Consider the following 16935-nt stretch of genomic DNA (forward strand, 5'->3'; position numbering starts at 1 on the left):
GCTTCAGACGCTCGCCGCGGCCAGACTGACCTGGGCTCCTACCGAGCGTGCTAACAGATACAAACGGAAGTGACCAGCGAGGCAGCTTCCTATTCCAACATGACAAGGGACAGACAGGACCATACTATGAATAGAAACCTCTCTGCTTTTAGAAAGCATAGCTACCTGTTCCGACATTGGTCCTACTGTTCTCTAGCAGACAGGCTTGTCTGCTACCCTCAAGCATGCAACTAGAAACACATTTGCTCATTCATCCTCTCGCACAGAAGGGAAGGGGGATGACAGTATCTTATCATATACAGTATATAAAAGAAAGCGGATGTAGGTTCCGTATGAGACTGTGTGACATGAATTACATATAAACTATGTTTTAAAGTGTAGTAGTGTGACAGATCGTTCTTGTTTGTGTGTAAAAGTAACACGTTCCACTACTCAGTCTCCTCCCAGATAGTCAGAAACGCCACAGTAAATTTAGAAAAGGAATTTATGCCGTAAGTGACAACAGATTTAAGAAATTAACATGAAAGGAATCCAACAGAGACCTTTCATAACCCCAACGCTCCGGGAAAAGACTGTGCAGGGAATTTTCTGGCCATGCTAGGACATTCCCAAGCAGGCTTCTAACACCCAACTTAATCCAAAAATGTAAAGAAAAGGCAAAAGGTCACCAGCTGCTTGCTAAAACACAATAATTTCAAAACATCTTTAGAATCTACCAATTTCAAAGACAAAAAAAAATCTGTGACACCTATTTAAAAGATAGTGTAGACCTAATTCGGTCAGCAAGTAAAAACAATGGTTCCTGTGTCATTAATATGAAAACAATTTCTGGTTGTTACCCTTATGGAGTTCACCAGTATTTGCTCATTGCAAGAGCCAACTGATCACAGGAAAATTTATGACTGTTTATTAACAAGTAAAATTTATGAAAATAGCAAAGGTGCCACAGCAATTAAAAAAAAACAAGAAAATAACATCAGTATTATAAAGCAGAACATTACAGAAGCAAAAAAAAGATAAGAGAAAAAACATGTTTTACAAAGTGGTTATCGCAAAAAAATTCTATATCTTATAAGACTAATAATTTGTAGAACTAAAATAACTTTGTGGCACTAATTTAATCACTCTACTATATTTCAGTTAGTTAGCAGACAATGATCACTGTATCCTTATACTAAAACTACAATTAATTATGTGATTGTTACCCTTATGGGGTTCCTCACTACAAATATGCCCCATGCAAAGGCTAATCGATCACAGTCCAATGAGAATGAACAGCTATCTGACTGATAAACAAAGCAATGCCACAGCAATGAATTTACGAAACAAAATATCACAAATCTAATACATCACACAAGAACAAACATTGATCAATAAAACAGCTCCGAAAGTACAATAGTCAACGTCTAAAAAAAAAAAGCACCAATAAATAAAACACCTGCAAAATACAAGAGTCAAAGTCTAAAAAAAAAAAAAAAAAAAACAATAAATAGAACACCTGCAAAAGACAGGAGTCAGTCTAATAAACACCAATAAATCGTACCCCTGCAAAATACACAAGTCAAAGTTTCTCTGACAGAAACACACGTATATGCATTGAACTAAGGACCGTATAATCACTGTTCACTGACACACTCAGTAGTTCCACTGTTCCGAGGCACAATATAAGGGGGGGGGGGGGGGGGAAGGGGGGTTCGTCGCCGCAGCTGTCAGTAGGGTTTTTTTTTTTTTTGTCCATCTGTTGCGTGCAATCCCGCCGTCTCTGCCCTCTCATGAAGTTTCTCTTGGTGGCCCGTGTCACGTACATCTCGATTTGGTTCCATGTTTGTGTTGTCAAATTCGTGCGGTATCCTCGTTTGACACGCCAGGTTGATATTCCTGGGGAAGGATAACACTTAATGGCTCTTCTTTGTGCCACTCTTAGCTACCAGAGAACATCGAACCATGATTTACTGTCGCTTGACAGTGGGCATCCGTCAGGAAATGTTGATAGGCGCCGTTGAAGTATCCCAATATCTCTGGACAGTACGTGTCAAAAGGCTCCACATTCCTTGTGTTGTTAAATTCTTGAGTTATCCTCAATTGGCTCGCCGGTTTGATATTCCTGGGCAAGGATGACACTTAGTGGCTCTTCTTTGTGCCACCCTTAGCAACCAGAGAACACCAAACCATGATTTACTGTCGCTTGACAATGGGCTTCAGCCAAGAAATGTTGATAGTCGTCGTTGACGTCTGCAAGTTTCTCTGGACAGTACCTGTCAAAAGGCTCCACGCCCCTTTATCCCCTGTCTTCTGTCGTTTCACCGCGGCCGTGCGTGTGGTGCGTGTGGTGCGTTGGTGCGTTGGTGCGTTGGTGCGTTGGTGCGTTGCCAGCACATAGGTTTCCGCGCGGTGGACCGCTCGGCCATCTCAGGTCATCGCCTCCATGAAGGGTCGCACTGCTGCGGCCGGCCATTAGCTCCGGGTGCAAGGGAAAGTGTTTGCCGCGTGCTCTTCTTTTGTTGTCGGCCGCGCTCCCGAAATGGCCCGGTTGACAGTGTGTCCTGCTGGGAAACCCGCCTGTTTACAACTAGTCCTCCTCCTCGCTGCTCCCGCTGTCTCGTAAGAGTTTAGCCGGTTCGCTTTCACATTCTCAACTGCATTCACAGAAATTGTTCATCATAGTTATGTGATTACAAAATGTCATACATAATACCACTTAGTATTGTCTTTCACAATTTTTAAGAACAAAAGTGAGACTTAATTTTTTTTTAAATAAAAACGTTAGATGAATCGACAATATAAAAATAAAAGTTAAATGACTTGACAATATAAAAATTAAAAGTGATATGACTTGACAGTATAAAAATAAAAATTAAATGAACTGACAATATAATATGTACATCCACGTCACTAATATGGTTCACTTGCGTTTTAAAAAATCAAATGCTACTTATTAATTCACTAAAATGAATAGGATTCTGCTTTGTGGAAGTATAGGTCAGGACAGCATAGGGTTCACATGTTATTTACACACACATACATGCACACCTGTTGTCTATACTACAAACTAACTACCCATAAACACGTATTACTCAAAATTCTACTTCCATCCACTACTAGTTAATCCAACAAGCTACTTCAATGCTACTTCAACACAGTGTTTATACCACTACAGCATTGTTCTAATTCGTCCTCTTCTTGACGCTCGCGGCATATGTCTTGTCACATGATAAATATGGAGAAACTTTCCTTAAAGATACATAGTAAAAAGAACAATGGTTATTTGCACGCCAAAACATTTATACCAGTTGACACACCTGATAAGAGACTCGAAATTATACATTTATCATACTCATATGTTTATACAGAAAACAGTAAGACAATATCATCTAAAATTACGTTATCACAAGAATTAATTACATAGATGACTCTGAGAAGGGTAAAATTATTTTCGTTATACAGGTTATAGTACATTTTCTTACCCATTTTGCTCCAATTTCGTTCCTTCTTTAAGTAACCTTTCGCTACCAAATCAGTTATTTCGCCTGTGGTGGTTATTCTGGATTCATTTCTCATGAATGGCAGAATTGTGGTCTCCTCTATTCTGTAAAACAGTTTCATCTTAACATATTGAACTTACAACTGACACAAAAGATCCGAATCCTTCTGTAGTTTAAATGACAAATGTTTTGCTTCATCCTTATTACCTTAAACCAAGCTTTCCTTCGGTCACATAATCAAAATTAATTAATCTTCCTCTACCTTCAAGAGGGATATTTCTTCAGTTCAACTCATATAGGCTGCAGTGCATCCCGCACCAGCGAAAACAGTAAGCTGTACTCACAGCATCAGCAAAACACATAAACGTCTCTTTTCTAGGACAAGTATTAACGCAGAATAATTTTTCAAGCTCTGGCTCAACATCAATCAAGACTACAGAAAGGATCCATATTTCTGTTCCATTCTCCATTTGCTGGAAAACTGCACGTCATTTGACTACCACAACAATATTTCAGGGCCACGTAAATTACACAAACCACAATTCTTCTTTCACCTTGGAGGCAATCAATCTACTTACGAAATCCACAGACAGCACTTTACGTACTCAGCTATAAAGAACAAAAAGACATATATCATCATTATTAACATATCATCGCATATTGGGAAGCCACTGGTTAAACAATCGTATTATCGCATCCTGTTTTCAAGATTCCAAATTTACTCATTCCTTTCTCAGAGTTCACCCTTTTTTCAAAATATTCATACAGCACGCATACTATAGTAAGAGATTCTCATTTATACTAACAGGTACAGAATAGTAATAGATAGATAGTAGCACTGAAAGCGGAAAATCGGAAACAAGGCTACTAACAGCTGGGGACCTGGGTTTGCCAGACCCATAATACCCACAGATCGGATATTCCCCTGAGTTTAGCATTAATTCAACGCAGATCTTGCTTCCCTCAGGAGCTATTCTTTTCAATTTACACAAAAAACCATAAACATCACTTCAATCAATCACATAGAAAAATCTTTATCATTATTTTTACCAACATGTTATTCAAAATGCATTTATCACAAATGTAAACTAATCAATTGTTTCTCTTCACCGTCCTCTCTACTCCGCACTGCCCTTTCTACTCAATGTATGGTTTTACGTGTGACACATGGTGTAGCCCTTTTGATTTCTTCGATCGAAGAGTTTCAACTTCTATGGCGTTTTCATGGGGAATCTTCCTTATCCGATACGGGCCGTTAAAGAGATTAAAAAATTTCTTGCAGACACCTGACCGTTTGTTAGACAACTTGTGTGATCTGATAATAACTTTTTGTCCTACATGAAACACTGTTTTTCTCACGTTTTTCTTATACGCCTTGACTCTGGCTTCTGCTGTACGCTTGATGTTGCGTAAAGCTAAGTCAACAATTGCGTTCCGGCGTAGTCTCGGCTCTAGTGGCCAAGGCACTACCTCTTTGATTTTGCTCGGGGGCTCCTTGTTATTTTAGCACAGTGATTGGCGGAAGCTTTGTTGACGTATTAGGCAACTCATTAATTATGTTCTGAAATCCTTTTATGTGTATGTCCCACGATCGGTAATCACGACTGCAGTATAACCTACATAATTTTCCTAATTCATGCATAATACGCCCACTGGGGTTCGAGCTGGGGTGAAATAGAGATATATATATAGTTTAATTCTTCTCCTTCGAAGCATCCGCTGCCAGTATTGCGATCTAAATTGTGGTCCATTATTCGAGATAACCCTTTTCACACGCCTAACTTCATGCAGAAACTGCTTTGCAAATGCAGTTGCCACTGCCCTTCCTGTGGCTCGCCTCAACGGAGTCAGACACACAAACTTGGAGGTCAGCTCCACCGCTACGAAAACGTATGCAAAACCTGCTTTAGATCGTATTAGTGGCCCAAATGGATCCACGGCCGCGAGGTCACAAAGTTTCCTTGGTATTATCGGATGCAGTGATGCAGCATACGTCACTGTGGCAGCCTTTGCTCGCTGACAAGGTCTGCACACTCTAAGTACACAACGAATACGCCGTAGCATGTTATTAAAATAGCATGTCTCGTTCAGTTTTTCACAACATTTCTGTGCTCCGAAGTGACCATAACTCAAATGTATGTACCATATAATTTTGTTTACGAGCTCCCCCGCAATCACCAACACCCATCTGGAGTCGTCCGGGGCTCGTTTCTTGAATAGTATTCTATTGCGCACTAGGTAGTACTGGCGTATTCCTACATTCTCCTTGTCCTCCCACTTCTTCTTTGTATCTTTCAATACTGCGTCCTTATCCTGTTCGTCCGCTATACTCCCTAGAGAGGTGGTAACAAAGTTCTCGAATGCTACAATCTGTAAGTATAGAATGATAAAATTATGTTCACCGAGTTCCCTTTCTTCTGTGTGAACCAAACCTACAGGAATGCGCGATAAATCGTCAGCAATTACAGTTTTCTGTCCCGGAATGTATTCTACAGTGAAATTATATTCCTGTAGGTATAGTGCCCAGCGTCCTAGTCTCCCATGCGTGATTTTTGTGCTCATAAGAAATTGGAGTGCACGATGGTCAGTGTACACCCTGGTGGTCCTCCCAAATAAGAAATACCTAAATTTTGAGAATGCCCAAACTATCGCGAGTGCTTCGAGTTCTGTCACGGAATAATTTTTTTCACATCGAGAGAGCATCCTGCTCCCAAACGAGATTGTTTTCCAAGTTGTAATATCATCATTTCCTTCCGTTTGAAACAGTACCGCACCTAATCCTGACAAGGAACTGTCCGTCATTAAACAGAATTCTTGTGTCAGGTCGGGATGCACGAGGATGAGAGCCTCGACCAATGCCTTTTTCAATTTATAAAATTCATCCTGTGCCTCTTGATCCCAGACCCACAAAGCGTTCTTCCCTGTTAGTCCATATAGACCGGGTGTACCAAGTACACTAAAATTTATAAACCCGCTTATAAAAATTACACAGGCCTAAGAATGCTCGCAACTGCTTTTTATTTGTCGGCATTGCACACTCCGCTATCGCCGCAATTTTCTCCGGCTCAGGTTGTATTCCATTTGCTGAGACAATATGGCCTAAGAATTTTATGTTTTCTCGTCCGAACTGTGATTTATCTATGTTCACTGTTACACCTGCCTTCTCAAAAACATCCAGTAGTCTGTTCAGAACGTCATTATGATCCTCCCACGAATATTCCGCAATTAATATGTCGTCCACGTAAATTGTCACTCGCTGTTTCAAATCATCAGCCAAAATGCTATTTAATCCCCTTATAAAAGCAGCTGATGAGACATTTAGTCCAAATGGGAGACGTCGGAATTGGAAACAATTTCCATAACACAGGAAAGCTGTATACAATCTGCAAGATGGGTGTAGCACGATTTGCCAAAAACTCGAACGAGGTCGACAGATGATAGTACCTTTACCCCGTCTAAACGTTGTAAGAGTTCCTCAAGGCTCTCAGGCCTGTCCGTTTCCGACATGATAATTGTGTTTATCTGTCTCGAGTCTAGTACCAAACGAACCGAGTTGTCGCGTTTTGGTACGACAAGCAAGGGTGAGTTGTACGAGCCTACTGCCCGCCCAATTATTCCTTGTTCTAACATCTTGTTTATTTTCTTCTCCACCTGGGCTTTATACGCCACGGGAATAGGGTATGGTCTAACAGAAAACTTCTGATGGTCACGTACTCTGAATTGGTAAGTAAAACCCTTAATCGACTCCGGAGTCTCAGAAAATACCCGTTCATGATTCCTAAGTAGGCAATACAATTTCTCCTTTTCCCTGTACGTGGTTCTGACACCCGCGATGCTCTTTCTCAGTGCATCAGCAAAAACAACATCTTTCCCCTGCTCACCAGATGTAGAGCACGACTCACTTACATAGTTCACGAGTAGCTCCAGTCTGGGTTGCGACTCGGTTTGAGCTTGAAATTTTAGGCAACTAATTTCTGACTCGGCGCGGAATATGAATTCATCAAATACTAAATTAATTGGCTGATCCCCAACTTGAACTGTCATTACTCCTCCACCCATGTCAATTACTGCATGGTGGGCATTCATGAAGTCATTTCCTAAAATCATTGCCACATTCAGCATTGGGAGCACAAAGAAGTTGTACTCAAACTCTCTTCCCTGGCAGGTAAAATTAAGCCGAGTCTGCCTTCGGATTTCTACGCTCTTACCGTAGATTGCGCCCTTCACCTTTATTCCTCGCACGTGAAAAACGGGCCAAGTCCCAGTCCCTTCGCATTTTTGAAATGCTGCCTCGCTCACTATCGAGAAAGGGCTTCCAGTGTCAATGAAACACTTAAAAAATATTTCATTTACTGCAACTGTCACGACTGGATTTATTCCCGAAATTTTAGTACTCGTAGTTTCTTGCAACAAATTCTCTCTTATATCTTCCCTCTCTATATACCCTATGCACTCATTTGCCATGTCGCTCATTTGTTCCGATTGGGCGCCTTCTGCGCTGATTGTCATTGCCGGTTTTGTTCATTTCCATTTGCTGGATTATGTCTAGGGTTGGCCGGCCGAATTTCAACATCATGTGGTGCTCCGCCTACAATCCTATTCCCACCGTGTTCATCGTAGTATCGATTCTGGTTGTCGTACCTGAAGCGTTCACGATCCTGTCCACGTCCTCGATCATTTCCGTTGTTCCACCTGTGTTCGCGACTGTTACCCCACTTTCTATACGGCCGGTCCCGATTATTGTTCCGTTCGCGTCGCGACGACCAGTCACACCGTTGATTAGTACTACGGCCACGACTGCGATCGCGCTGCTGTGCCCCGTAATAACTTTGTGCCTGATTAGGCGGGCATTCTGCTGTATTATATTCCAACTCTTGGAGAAGTGTTAAACGTTTCCACGTCCTCTTTGCGTCATCCCGCAAGAATGACGTGGCGCAAGTGCATCGGCAATTTGGTGATGCATATCCTAATTAGGTCCGCAGGCCCGTATGGGTCGTATAGATATTGATTTGCCTGCAGCATGTGGTCTAATAGGCGTGCTTGGCTGCCGAAACCAGACTGGTTCAAATTTGGCAGCATAATTATGCCATGCTTGACCCTATCTTGTGCCGCTTCCGACCAATAGGCGGACAGAAAGGCTTGTCGAAACTCCCGAGTGGAGTTGCAGTGACGCGCTGCCGACCTCATGCGAATCGCCGGTGCGCCTTCCAAATAGCCACACATAGAATATATCTTATAGATATCTTACAGATATCTTATAGATATATATCTTATAGATATACATATCTTATGTGAACTTGCCCAGTCGGGGGGAAGACAGAACTCAAATTGCTCGAGCCATGCTCGTGGATGTATTCCTTTTTGCGAATTTCGAAATATCTCAAACTTTCTCACCATAAGGAAATGTTTAAAATCAAATCCCTGCATTTCCTCCTGGCAAGGCCCTTGAATGTTTCTATTTTTCTCATGTCTGCCCCTCAAAATACATTCTTCCCTGTCGTCAAAATCTCCCTCGTGGCCGGAGTCCCTCTCTGCACTGTTCGTATGGCTATTTTTAGTGCTATTGGCGAGTTCGGAATCACACCCAATGAGGATTTCTAGATGCGCCACGCGTTCTTGTAATTCGCCTGTTACAGCTTTGTGCCGCCTGTTCACATCGAACTGTCCCTTCTGATATCTAAGAAGCGAACGCACTTCTTCGGTCTCTGCGACCGCTACCTGTGTAGTATTGTTATCGCTCTCCATCACCTTCATCGTGCCTACGATGTCCGCTAATGCCGCAATCTTATCATGTATTTGTCTGTCGTCCTCTGCCCCAGTCTGCTTCAGTTGTTCTACTTGCTGTTTGAGTGCGTGAATCGCTTGACTGTTGTCCGCTACTGTGTTGCTAACAGACGCGGGACAATGCGTTTCCGCCTCCTGGACCCTCGAAAGTACCTGCTGGCGTTCCCTTTGGCATTCTCCTCTCAGCGCTTGGAAATTCCTAAGTAGCTGTTCTTCGCTCTCTTCCGATTCTGCATCGCGACTCCGCTTGCCCTGTTCTAAGGCTTGCAGACGGTCATCGATTTGTTCAAATGTACGGCCTAATTCTTTCATAATATCACTTTTTATTTCACTTGCCAGATTGTTTATTCTTTGTGAGATATCATCGGACACTCTCTGCATCGACTTGTCGACTTTATTTGTCTGCTGGATTAGTTTTTCGTCTATTTATTCGCCTAGCTCGCGGATCGATTTTTCAGATTTCTGCGTCATTTGTTCGCCTAGCTCGCAGATCGATTTTTCAGATTTCTCTGTCATTTGTTCGCCTAGCTCTTGAATCGATTTTTCAGATTTCTCTGCGTTTTCTTTATTTTGTTGCAATATGGCTTTCATGAGTTCTGCCAAATCAATTTGGTTACTTTGAGGCAAATTAATTTCTGGCTCTGATGTGAGCTCGTTCGTCCTGTTTTGCATTTCCTCTGAAGTATTCCCCAATGCATTTTCGGAACCGTCCGACGGGTTAATATTCGAAATCAAATTATCCCCTTGGCCCATGTTGCATAAGTTGTTGGACCACCTACTTTTAGCTTGGTTACGTGTCTGCATTGATCGAAGTCAGTGCAATTTACAAACGAGAAAAAAAACACATACATATAAAACACACAAATATAGAAAACAAAACAAGACAAACAACACAACGCCGCTCAACAACACCGTGAATCTTTTGAAAGTCTGCTCAGAAACAATGCAGAAGTTGTTTGAGCGCTGCAGGGAAAAAAATTAAGATTATACAACGCTCGCAATCTAACGTTTCAGAGATTCCAGAGTCTAGCGGAATCACAGAACAGGGTCGCCACGTGTAATGTTGTTGCTTTAATTTGTTCTGAAAGCGGTGCTGATAGACAATAAAAGCGGGTTAAAAGCTGTGAGCTATGTGGAAAAGTTAACCTTGCATTACTGCGCAACTGTTTCCCCAGGTATCCTGCCTAGCTTACCAAATTCCCAATCAGACTAACATTAATTATAGGCTTTTAATCGTCATACGACAACCGGTGATATACATATATAAAAAAGAGAATTTAAATAAAAAGAAATAAATCAGTTTATATTTGGAAATTTATTTTAACATTGATCATTGAATTTTCAGCATATTAAACTTGATTCATAACTGAACTGGTGCCTTATTTAGGATTGTGAAAATGTGAGTTTGTAATCTTACAGGACACATCAAATAAGGAGCCAAGATTGGGAGACTGCATACAACACTGCATTCATAAAATAACACACGAAGAACGTTGAAACATATGCAAGAGGAAATTAACCACAACCAACCGATTCAATTCTCACCCAAAGAAGTTACATTCGTAGTGCAATCCTGTCCGTCATGTAATTACCACACACTGGTATACTAAATTCATACTAACTCTCTGTGAAATCTTCCCGAAAAGAATAGCGTTGCAATTTAAGACAACATTAGATATTTTAGAGCTAAACCTGAAATAAAGGTGATTAAATTTTCAGTTAGGCTGAAATTAAGAAATCCATTGTCCTACGGACTTAGCAGACACGCGCTCAGCCGGAGATCTTACCACTTGAGACGCTCGCCGCGGACAGACTGATCTGGGCTCCTGCCGAGCGTGCTAACATATACAAACTGAAGTGACCAGAGAGGCAGCTTCCTATACCAACATGACAAGGGACAGACAGGACCATACTAAGAATAGAAACCTCTCTGCTTTTAGAAAGCGTAGCTACCTGTTCCGACGTTGGTCCTAATGTTCTCTAGCAGACAGGCTTGTCTGCTACCCTCAAGCATGCAACTAGAAACACTATGAAACGTCCCCTTTCAACAATTATACAAGACTGTGCTTAACCTGACACACAATATTTTTTAGCGCAACGCAATCTGACTTTCAAAAAATCCCTACGAAAGAATGGCCCTGACTAACATTAACCTATACGTTTCACAAATCACTTACCTCACAAAAATCTTCGCTGCTCAAGCTACTGCAATACAGCGAGCGCCACTACTGCCAGCTAAATAAAAGATTCAAACTACTGAAGGCACTAACTACTGATAGGGATAGTTAGCAAATGAAAGATATTAATAGAGAACAAACAATGTATTTACCTTGATATCATCATATATAAATATAGCAGTTCATGACAAATTTCAAAACTCCGCCATCTCTCTCCCCACATCCACCACTGCTGGCGTCTCACCTCCAACTGCGCAACGCTACGCGCTGTTCACAGCCAGCTGCCTAACACTACAATGGCGAGTATTACAACAATGCAAAGCAGCCACAGACTGCACACAGCACAGCCAGTGATTTTTCATACAGAGGTGGCGTTACCAATAAAAGAACCTAAACAGCCTACTTACATAAAGAAAACATAAACAGCCTACTTACAACACATTTGCTCATTCATCCTCTCACACAGAAGGGAAGGGGGATGACAGTATCTTATCATATACAGTATATAAAAGAAAGCGGATGTAGGTTCCGTATGAGACTGTGTGACATGAATTACATATAAACTGTTTTTTAAAGTGTAGTAGTGTGACAGATCGTTCTTGTTTATGTGTAAAAGTAACACGTTCCACTACTCAGTCTCCTCCCAGATAGTCAGAAACGCCACAGTAAATTTAGAAAAGGAATTTATGCCGTAAGTGACAACAGAATTAAGAAATTGACATGAAAGGAATCCAACAGAAACCTTTCAATGTTTTACCGGATTGCTGATATTCACGGTACACTCGTGAAATGGTCGCACGGGAAAATCCTCACTTCCTCGCTATCTCGGAGATACTGTGGCTCATCACTCGTGTGCCGACTAAACACCACATTCAAACTCATTGACTATTGGTGATATTGAGCAGCAGTAACCAGTCCAACAGCTGCGCCATACACTTGTTGTCTTGTATAGGTGTTGCCGACCGTATTCTGCCTGTTTTCATATACTTGAATATGCATGCCTATACCAGTTTCTTTGGCGCTTTATTGTATATTAGAATACTCACAAGTAGAATGTGGCACCAATCAAAGCGTGTCGTTGAATGTTGGGAATTCGCGATCTGGTGACCAGATAGCTAGATAACCAAGTGCAAAGGAGCGTTTTATCTAAGAACCACCCAGACTTATACTCAGCGGTCACCAGTGGAGTAAATTTACGCAGCTGTTGAACTACACGGTGTGCATCAATGAAACCGTAAATTATATGAAATTATTATAGTTGACTTTTGCCGGAGTTTAGAATGAGTAAAGTATTTTTCTCCGTCTTTCGTCGAGTGTTCTGGTAGTCCTACGGACGAGTCTGATGAACTGATATAAAGGTTTGTGCACTATTTCTGTTATCCATGCCAAAATGAGTAGTCGAATTAATTCTTCAATGGGAGTTGGTATTGATTCTTGTCTGTAGTAAACTTTTCAAGTACTGTGATCTTTTATGGGTGCTCCTACTTCTATAAGATTAATTATCTTTGTTAAATGATTCAGGTGGTACAAGGCTGATTAGATCAAATGATAAGCAGTTTACTATTATTAGTCTAGACATAAACTACGAAATTTTTGAACCATTCTATTTTTATTTTCTTTTTTTCTTAACGATGTTATTTGCCTTGTTGACTCGAAATAATCTAACACTCAGCATTAGTAGACCCGAAAAAAGGGTTTACAATGCATCTCTTACAAATTCCATAATTATACATAAAATAAAAGAGCTGCGCATCAATAGACCTTATGTTTTTTCCGATAATTTTCATCCTGCGATCGACTTTCCACCATCTAAAGTGGTGCTGGTTACCCAAAACTGTACCCTAAATGTATGACTGAATGTAAATCATTTGATAATGTGGGTGTGCCCTCGAACGACTAAAGACGATTGTATCGTGGTCTTATGTCCAAAGACTTTATTGATGCACCTTTCCCCGTTAGTGTATCTTGTGTAAGCATCTCCATCTCATCCATTTGAACTGTTAAACAAGCCTTGGTCCCGCTTTACAATTTTTATATCCCATGTTTCCCTTCATTTCCAAACTGCCGATTCTTTGATGCCACATGATGAATTTTATCAAAAAGTCCCAGCCAATACTTTCTTTGGGGTAATTTGCGTTGTATATTTCTTTTCTCCCTAATTCTACTACCTCTTCTTCAATTATCCGATCTATTAATATAATCTTCAGCGTTCTTCTGTAGCTCCACATTTCAGAAGCTTCTATTCTGTTCTACCATTAAACTAGGCCAACTGAACTCTTCCACAACGTCTTAAGGTTCGACTATGAAATTCTCACCATAATAATGTTTAAATGGATTTGAGTGCGTCGGTGAACAAACACAATTGCGACGACTTACTTCGAATCAGGTACACATTACGAAGGAGCGGGTTCTGCAGTTTCACCGCTTCCCTTCAAATTTTGTTCCCAGCGAAGCCACAGAACTTGTATCTCCAAGCCGTTCGTGTCGGCAAAACTCCCAACCAATTCGCACCACAACATGTAACGGTCATCACGCTCGTTCGGCAGCCGTTGACACTCGTCTCCCCGCGAATGTCACGAGATCTCGAGGGTTACCCGTCAAAGACTCACAACCAACTCGCTTCGCCCGCCAACTCGGAAGATAAGACACGGGAAAAGCAAAGATAACGTAGCTCAGCCAAAATCTATCTCAACGATACCTGAACAAAATAACACTGGCGCCAACTCGCCACAGCTCAGTTCGCTTGCCTCCGTGATAAAAGTATACCGCGGATGACAAAATGACGCTATCCAAAACCGGCACCGTGATTCACCACAGGCCATAGATGACATGGATGAACGACACCTACAGAAGTGTGTGCGGGCACATACGCGTGCAAGTGTTGATCAATAGACCGCCCATATGAAGCAAGGGCTACAAACAGAGTCTTCTCAACGACCGTTCAGCGACCGCTGCTGCGTATGGGCCCAGGCAGCAGGCGCCTGGTTCGTGCACCCATGCTGACTGCCGTTCCTCGGAGACGAAGGTTTGCATTTGAACGCCAATACCGCGCAACTGGACTTCCACAGAGTGGTGACAGCTGGCCATTTCAGATAAATCATGTTTTATACTCCATCGGACAGAGGGCCGTTGGAGTGTACGGCGTGAAATGTCTGAAAGCAGACACCCGGCAACAGTCGTCAGAACGGTCCAGGGCGGAGGATGGAGCGTTGCGGTCTGGAGAACGTTTTCCTTACATTCCATTGGTGATCTCGTTGTTCTGGAAGGCACAATGGATCAACATAACCATGCATTTTTCTTGAGAACTATGTCCACCCCTACATGCTTTTCCGTCCTGCTCGGCACGAGCCATCTCCCAGCGGGACAGTGCACCGTGTCACACAGTTCGCAGTATACGTACGTGGTTGGTAGAGCATCAGGTTGAGATTAACGTACTGCTCTGACCACCAAAGTCCCCGGATATAGCCCATCTCGGTCGGGCTGTACGCTCCATGAATCCTCAACCGAGAAACTTAGAGCAGCTGCCCGCGGCATGGTTCCACTTCCCCGTCGGTACCTTCCATAGCCTTAATGACTCTACTCCTTCGAGTCTCATAGCGCTCCTCGCTGCAAAAGGTGGTTGGTTCTTCAGACTTGAGACAGGTGGTCACATTAATGTGACTTGACAATGTATATCCGAAATTAGTAAATTTTTCTTTTTCATACCAACGTTTTTTGTTATTGTTAGTCTTCGGAGTAGGAATTAAAATCCATGGAGAAGAAATAAAAACTTTGAGGTTAGCCGATGACATTGTAATTCTATCACAGACAGCAAAGGACCTGGAAGAGCAGTTGAACGGAATGGACAGTGTCTTGAAAAGAGGATATAAGATGAACATCAACAAAAGCAAAACGAGGATAATGGAATGTAGTCCCATTAAGTCGGGTGATGCTGAGGGACTTAGATTAGGGAATGAGACACTTGAAGTAGTAAATGAGTTTTGCTATTTGGGGAGCAGAATAACTGATGATGGTCGAAGAAGTGAGGCTATAAAATGTAGACTGGCAACAGCGAGAAAAGCGTTTCTGAAGAAGAGAAATTTGCTAACATCGAGTGTAGATTTAAGTGTCAGGAAGCCGTTTCTGAAAGTTTTTGTATGGCGTGTAGCCATGTATGGAAGTGAAACATGGACGATAAATAGCTTGGACAAGAAGAGAATAGCAGCTTTCGAAATGTGGAAATGCTGACGATTAGATGGGTAGATCACGTAACTAATGAGGATGTACTGAATAGAATTGGGGAGAATAGGAATTTGTGGCACAACTTGACTAGATGAAGGGATCGGTTGGCAGGACATGTTCTGAGGCATCAAGGGATCACCAGTTTAGTATTGGAGGGTACAAATCGTAGAGGGAGACCAAGAGGTGAATACGCTAAGCAGATTCAGAAGGATGTAGGTTGCAATAGGTACTGGGAGATGAAGAAGCTTGTACAGGATAGAATAGCATGGAGAGCTGCATCAAACCAGTCTCTGGACTGAAGACCACAACAACAACAGTCTTCATTTTATATACTCCTTAGATTGGCAATCATCTGTTATTTTGTTGCCCAAAAAGCAAAAATTATCTCCTCCATCTAGTGGTTCAATTCTTAATCCAATTCGTTCGACATCGTCCGCAGCTCGTGGTTGTGCGGTAGCGTTCTCCCTTCCCACGCCCGGGTTCCCGGGTTCGATTCCCGGCGGGGTCAGGGATTTACTCTGCCTCGTGATGACTGGGTGTTGCGTGCTGTCCTTAGGTTAGTTAGGTTTAAGTAGTTCTAAGTTCTAGGGGACTGATGACCTTAGATGTTAAGTCCCATAGTGCTCAGAGCCATTTGAACATTTTTGAACCTTCGACATCGTATGGTTTAATTTGACCACATTCCATTACCAATGCTTTACCCTTGTTGATATTCAACGTACACCATATTTTATGACACTATCCATTCCGTTCAGCTGGTGTTCTGAGTCCTTTGCTAACTCCAATAAAATTATGTCATCGACGAACCTTAAAATCTCTGTTTCCCCTTTCTGAACATTAACTCCCTACAAAAATTTCTCTCGCGTTTCCTATACTGCTTGCTCAGTATACAGATTCAGTAACCTTGAGGATGAGCTACAGTCCTGTCTCATTCCCTTCGCAACTACTGTGTATCTTTCATGTTGTTAGCCACTTATAACTGCAGTCTGGTATCTGTAAAAGTTGTAGATAATGTCTCGCTCCCCGTATTTTATCCTTGCTTCCTTCAAAATCACAACAATTGTGTTCTGGTCAACATTGTCAGAACTTCTTTTCTAAATCTACAGTTGCTGTAAACAGACGTTTCTTTTCGTTCGTTCTGTCTTTTGTGTATGTCTTAGGATTAGTATTGCCTCGCGTCTTCCTACGTTTCTAGCTTCTAGCTGTCTTTACATTCCTCCGTACTAAAAAAGTAAAATAAAACAGAGACAGTCACTGGTCAGCAGCGTTAT

This window comes from Schistocerca americana, chromosome 7 (genome assembly GCF_021461395.2).
Source record: "Schistocerca americana isolate TAMUIC-IGC-003095 chromosome 7, iqSchAmer2.1, whole genome shotgun sequence".
In the NCBI taxonomy this organism is placed as follows: Eukaryota; Metazoa; Arthropoda; class Insecta; order Orthoptera; family Acrididae; genus Schistocerca; species Schistocerca americana.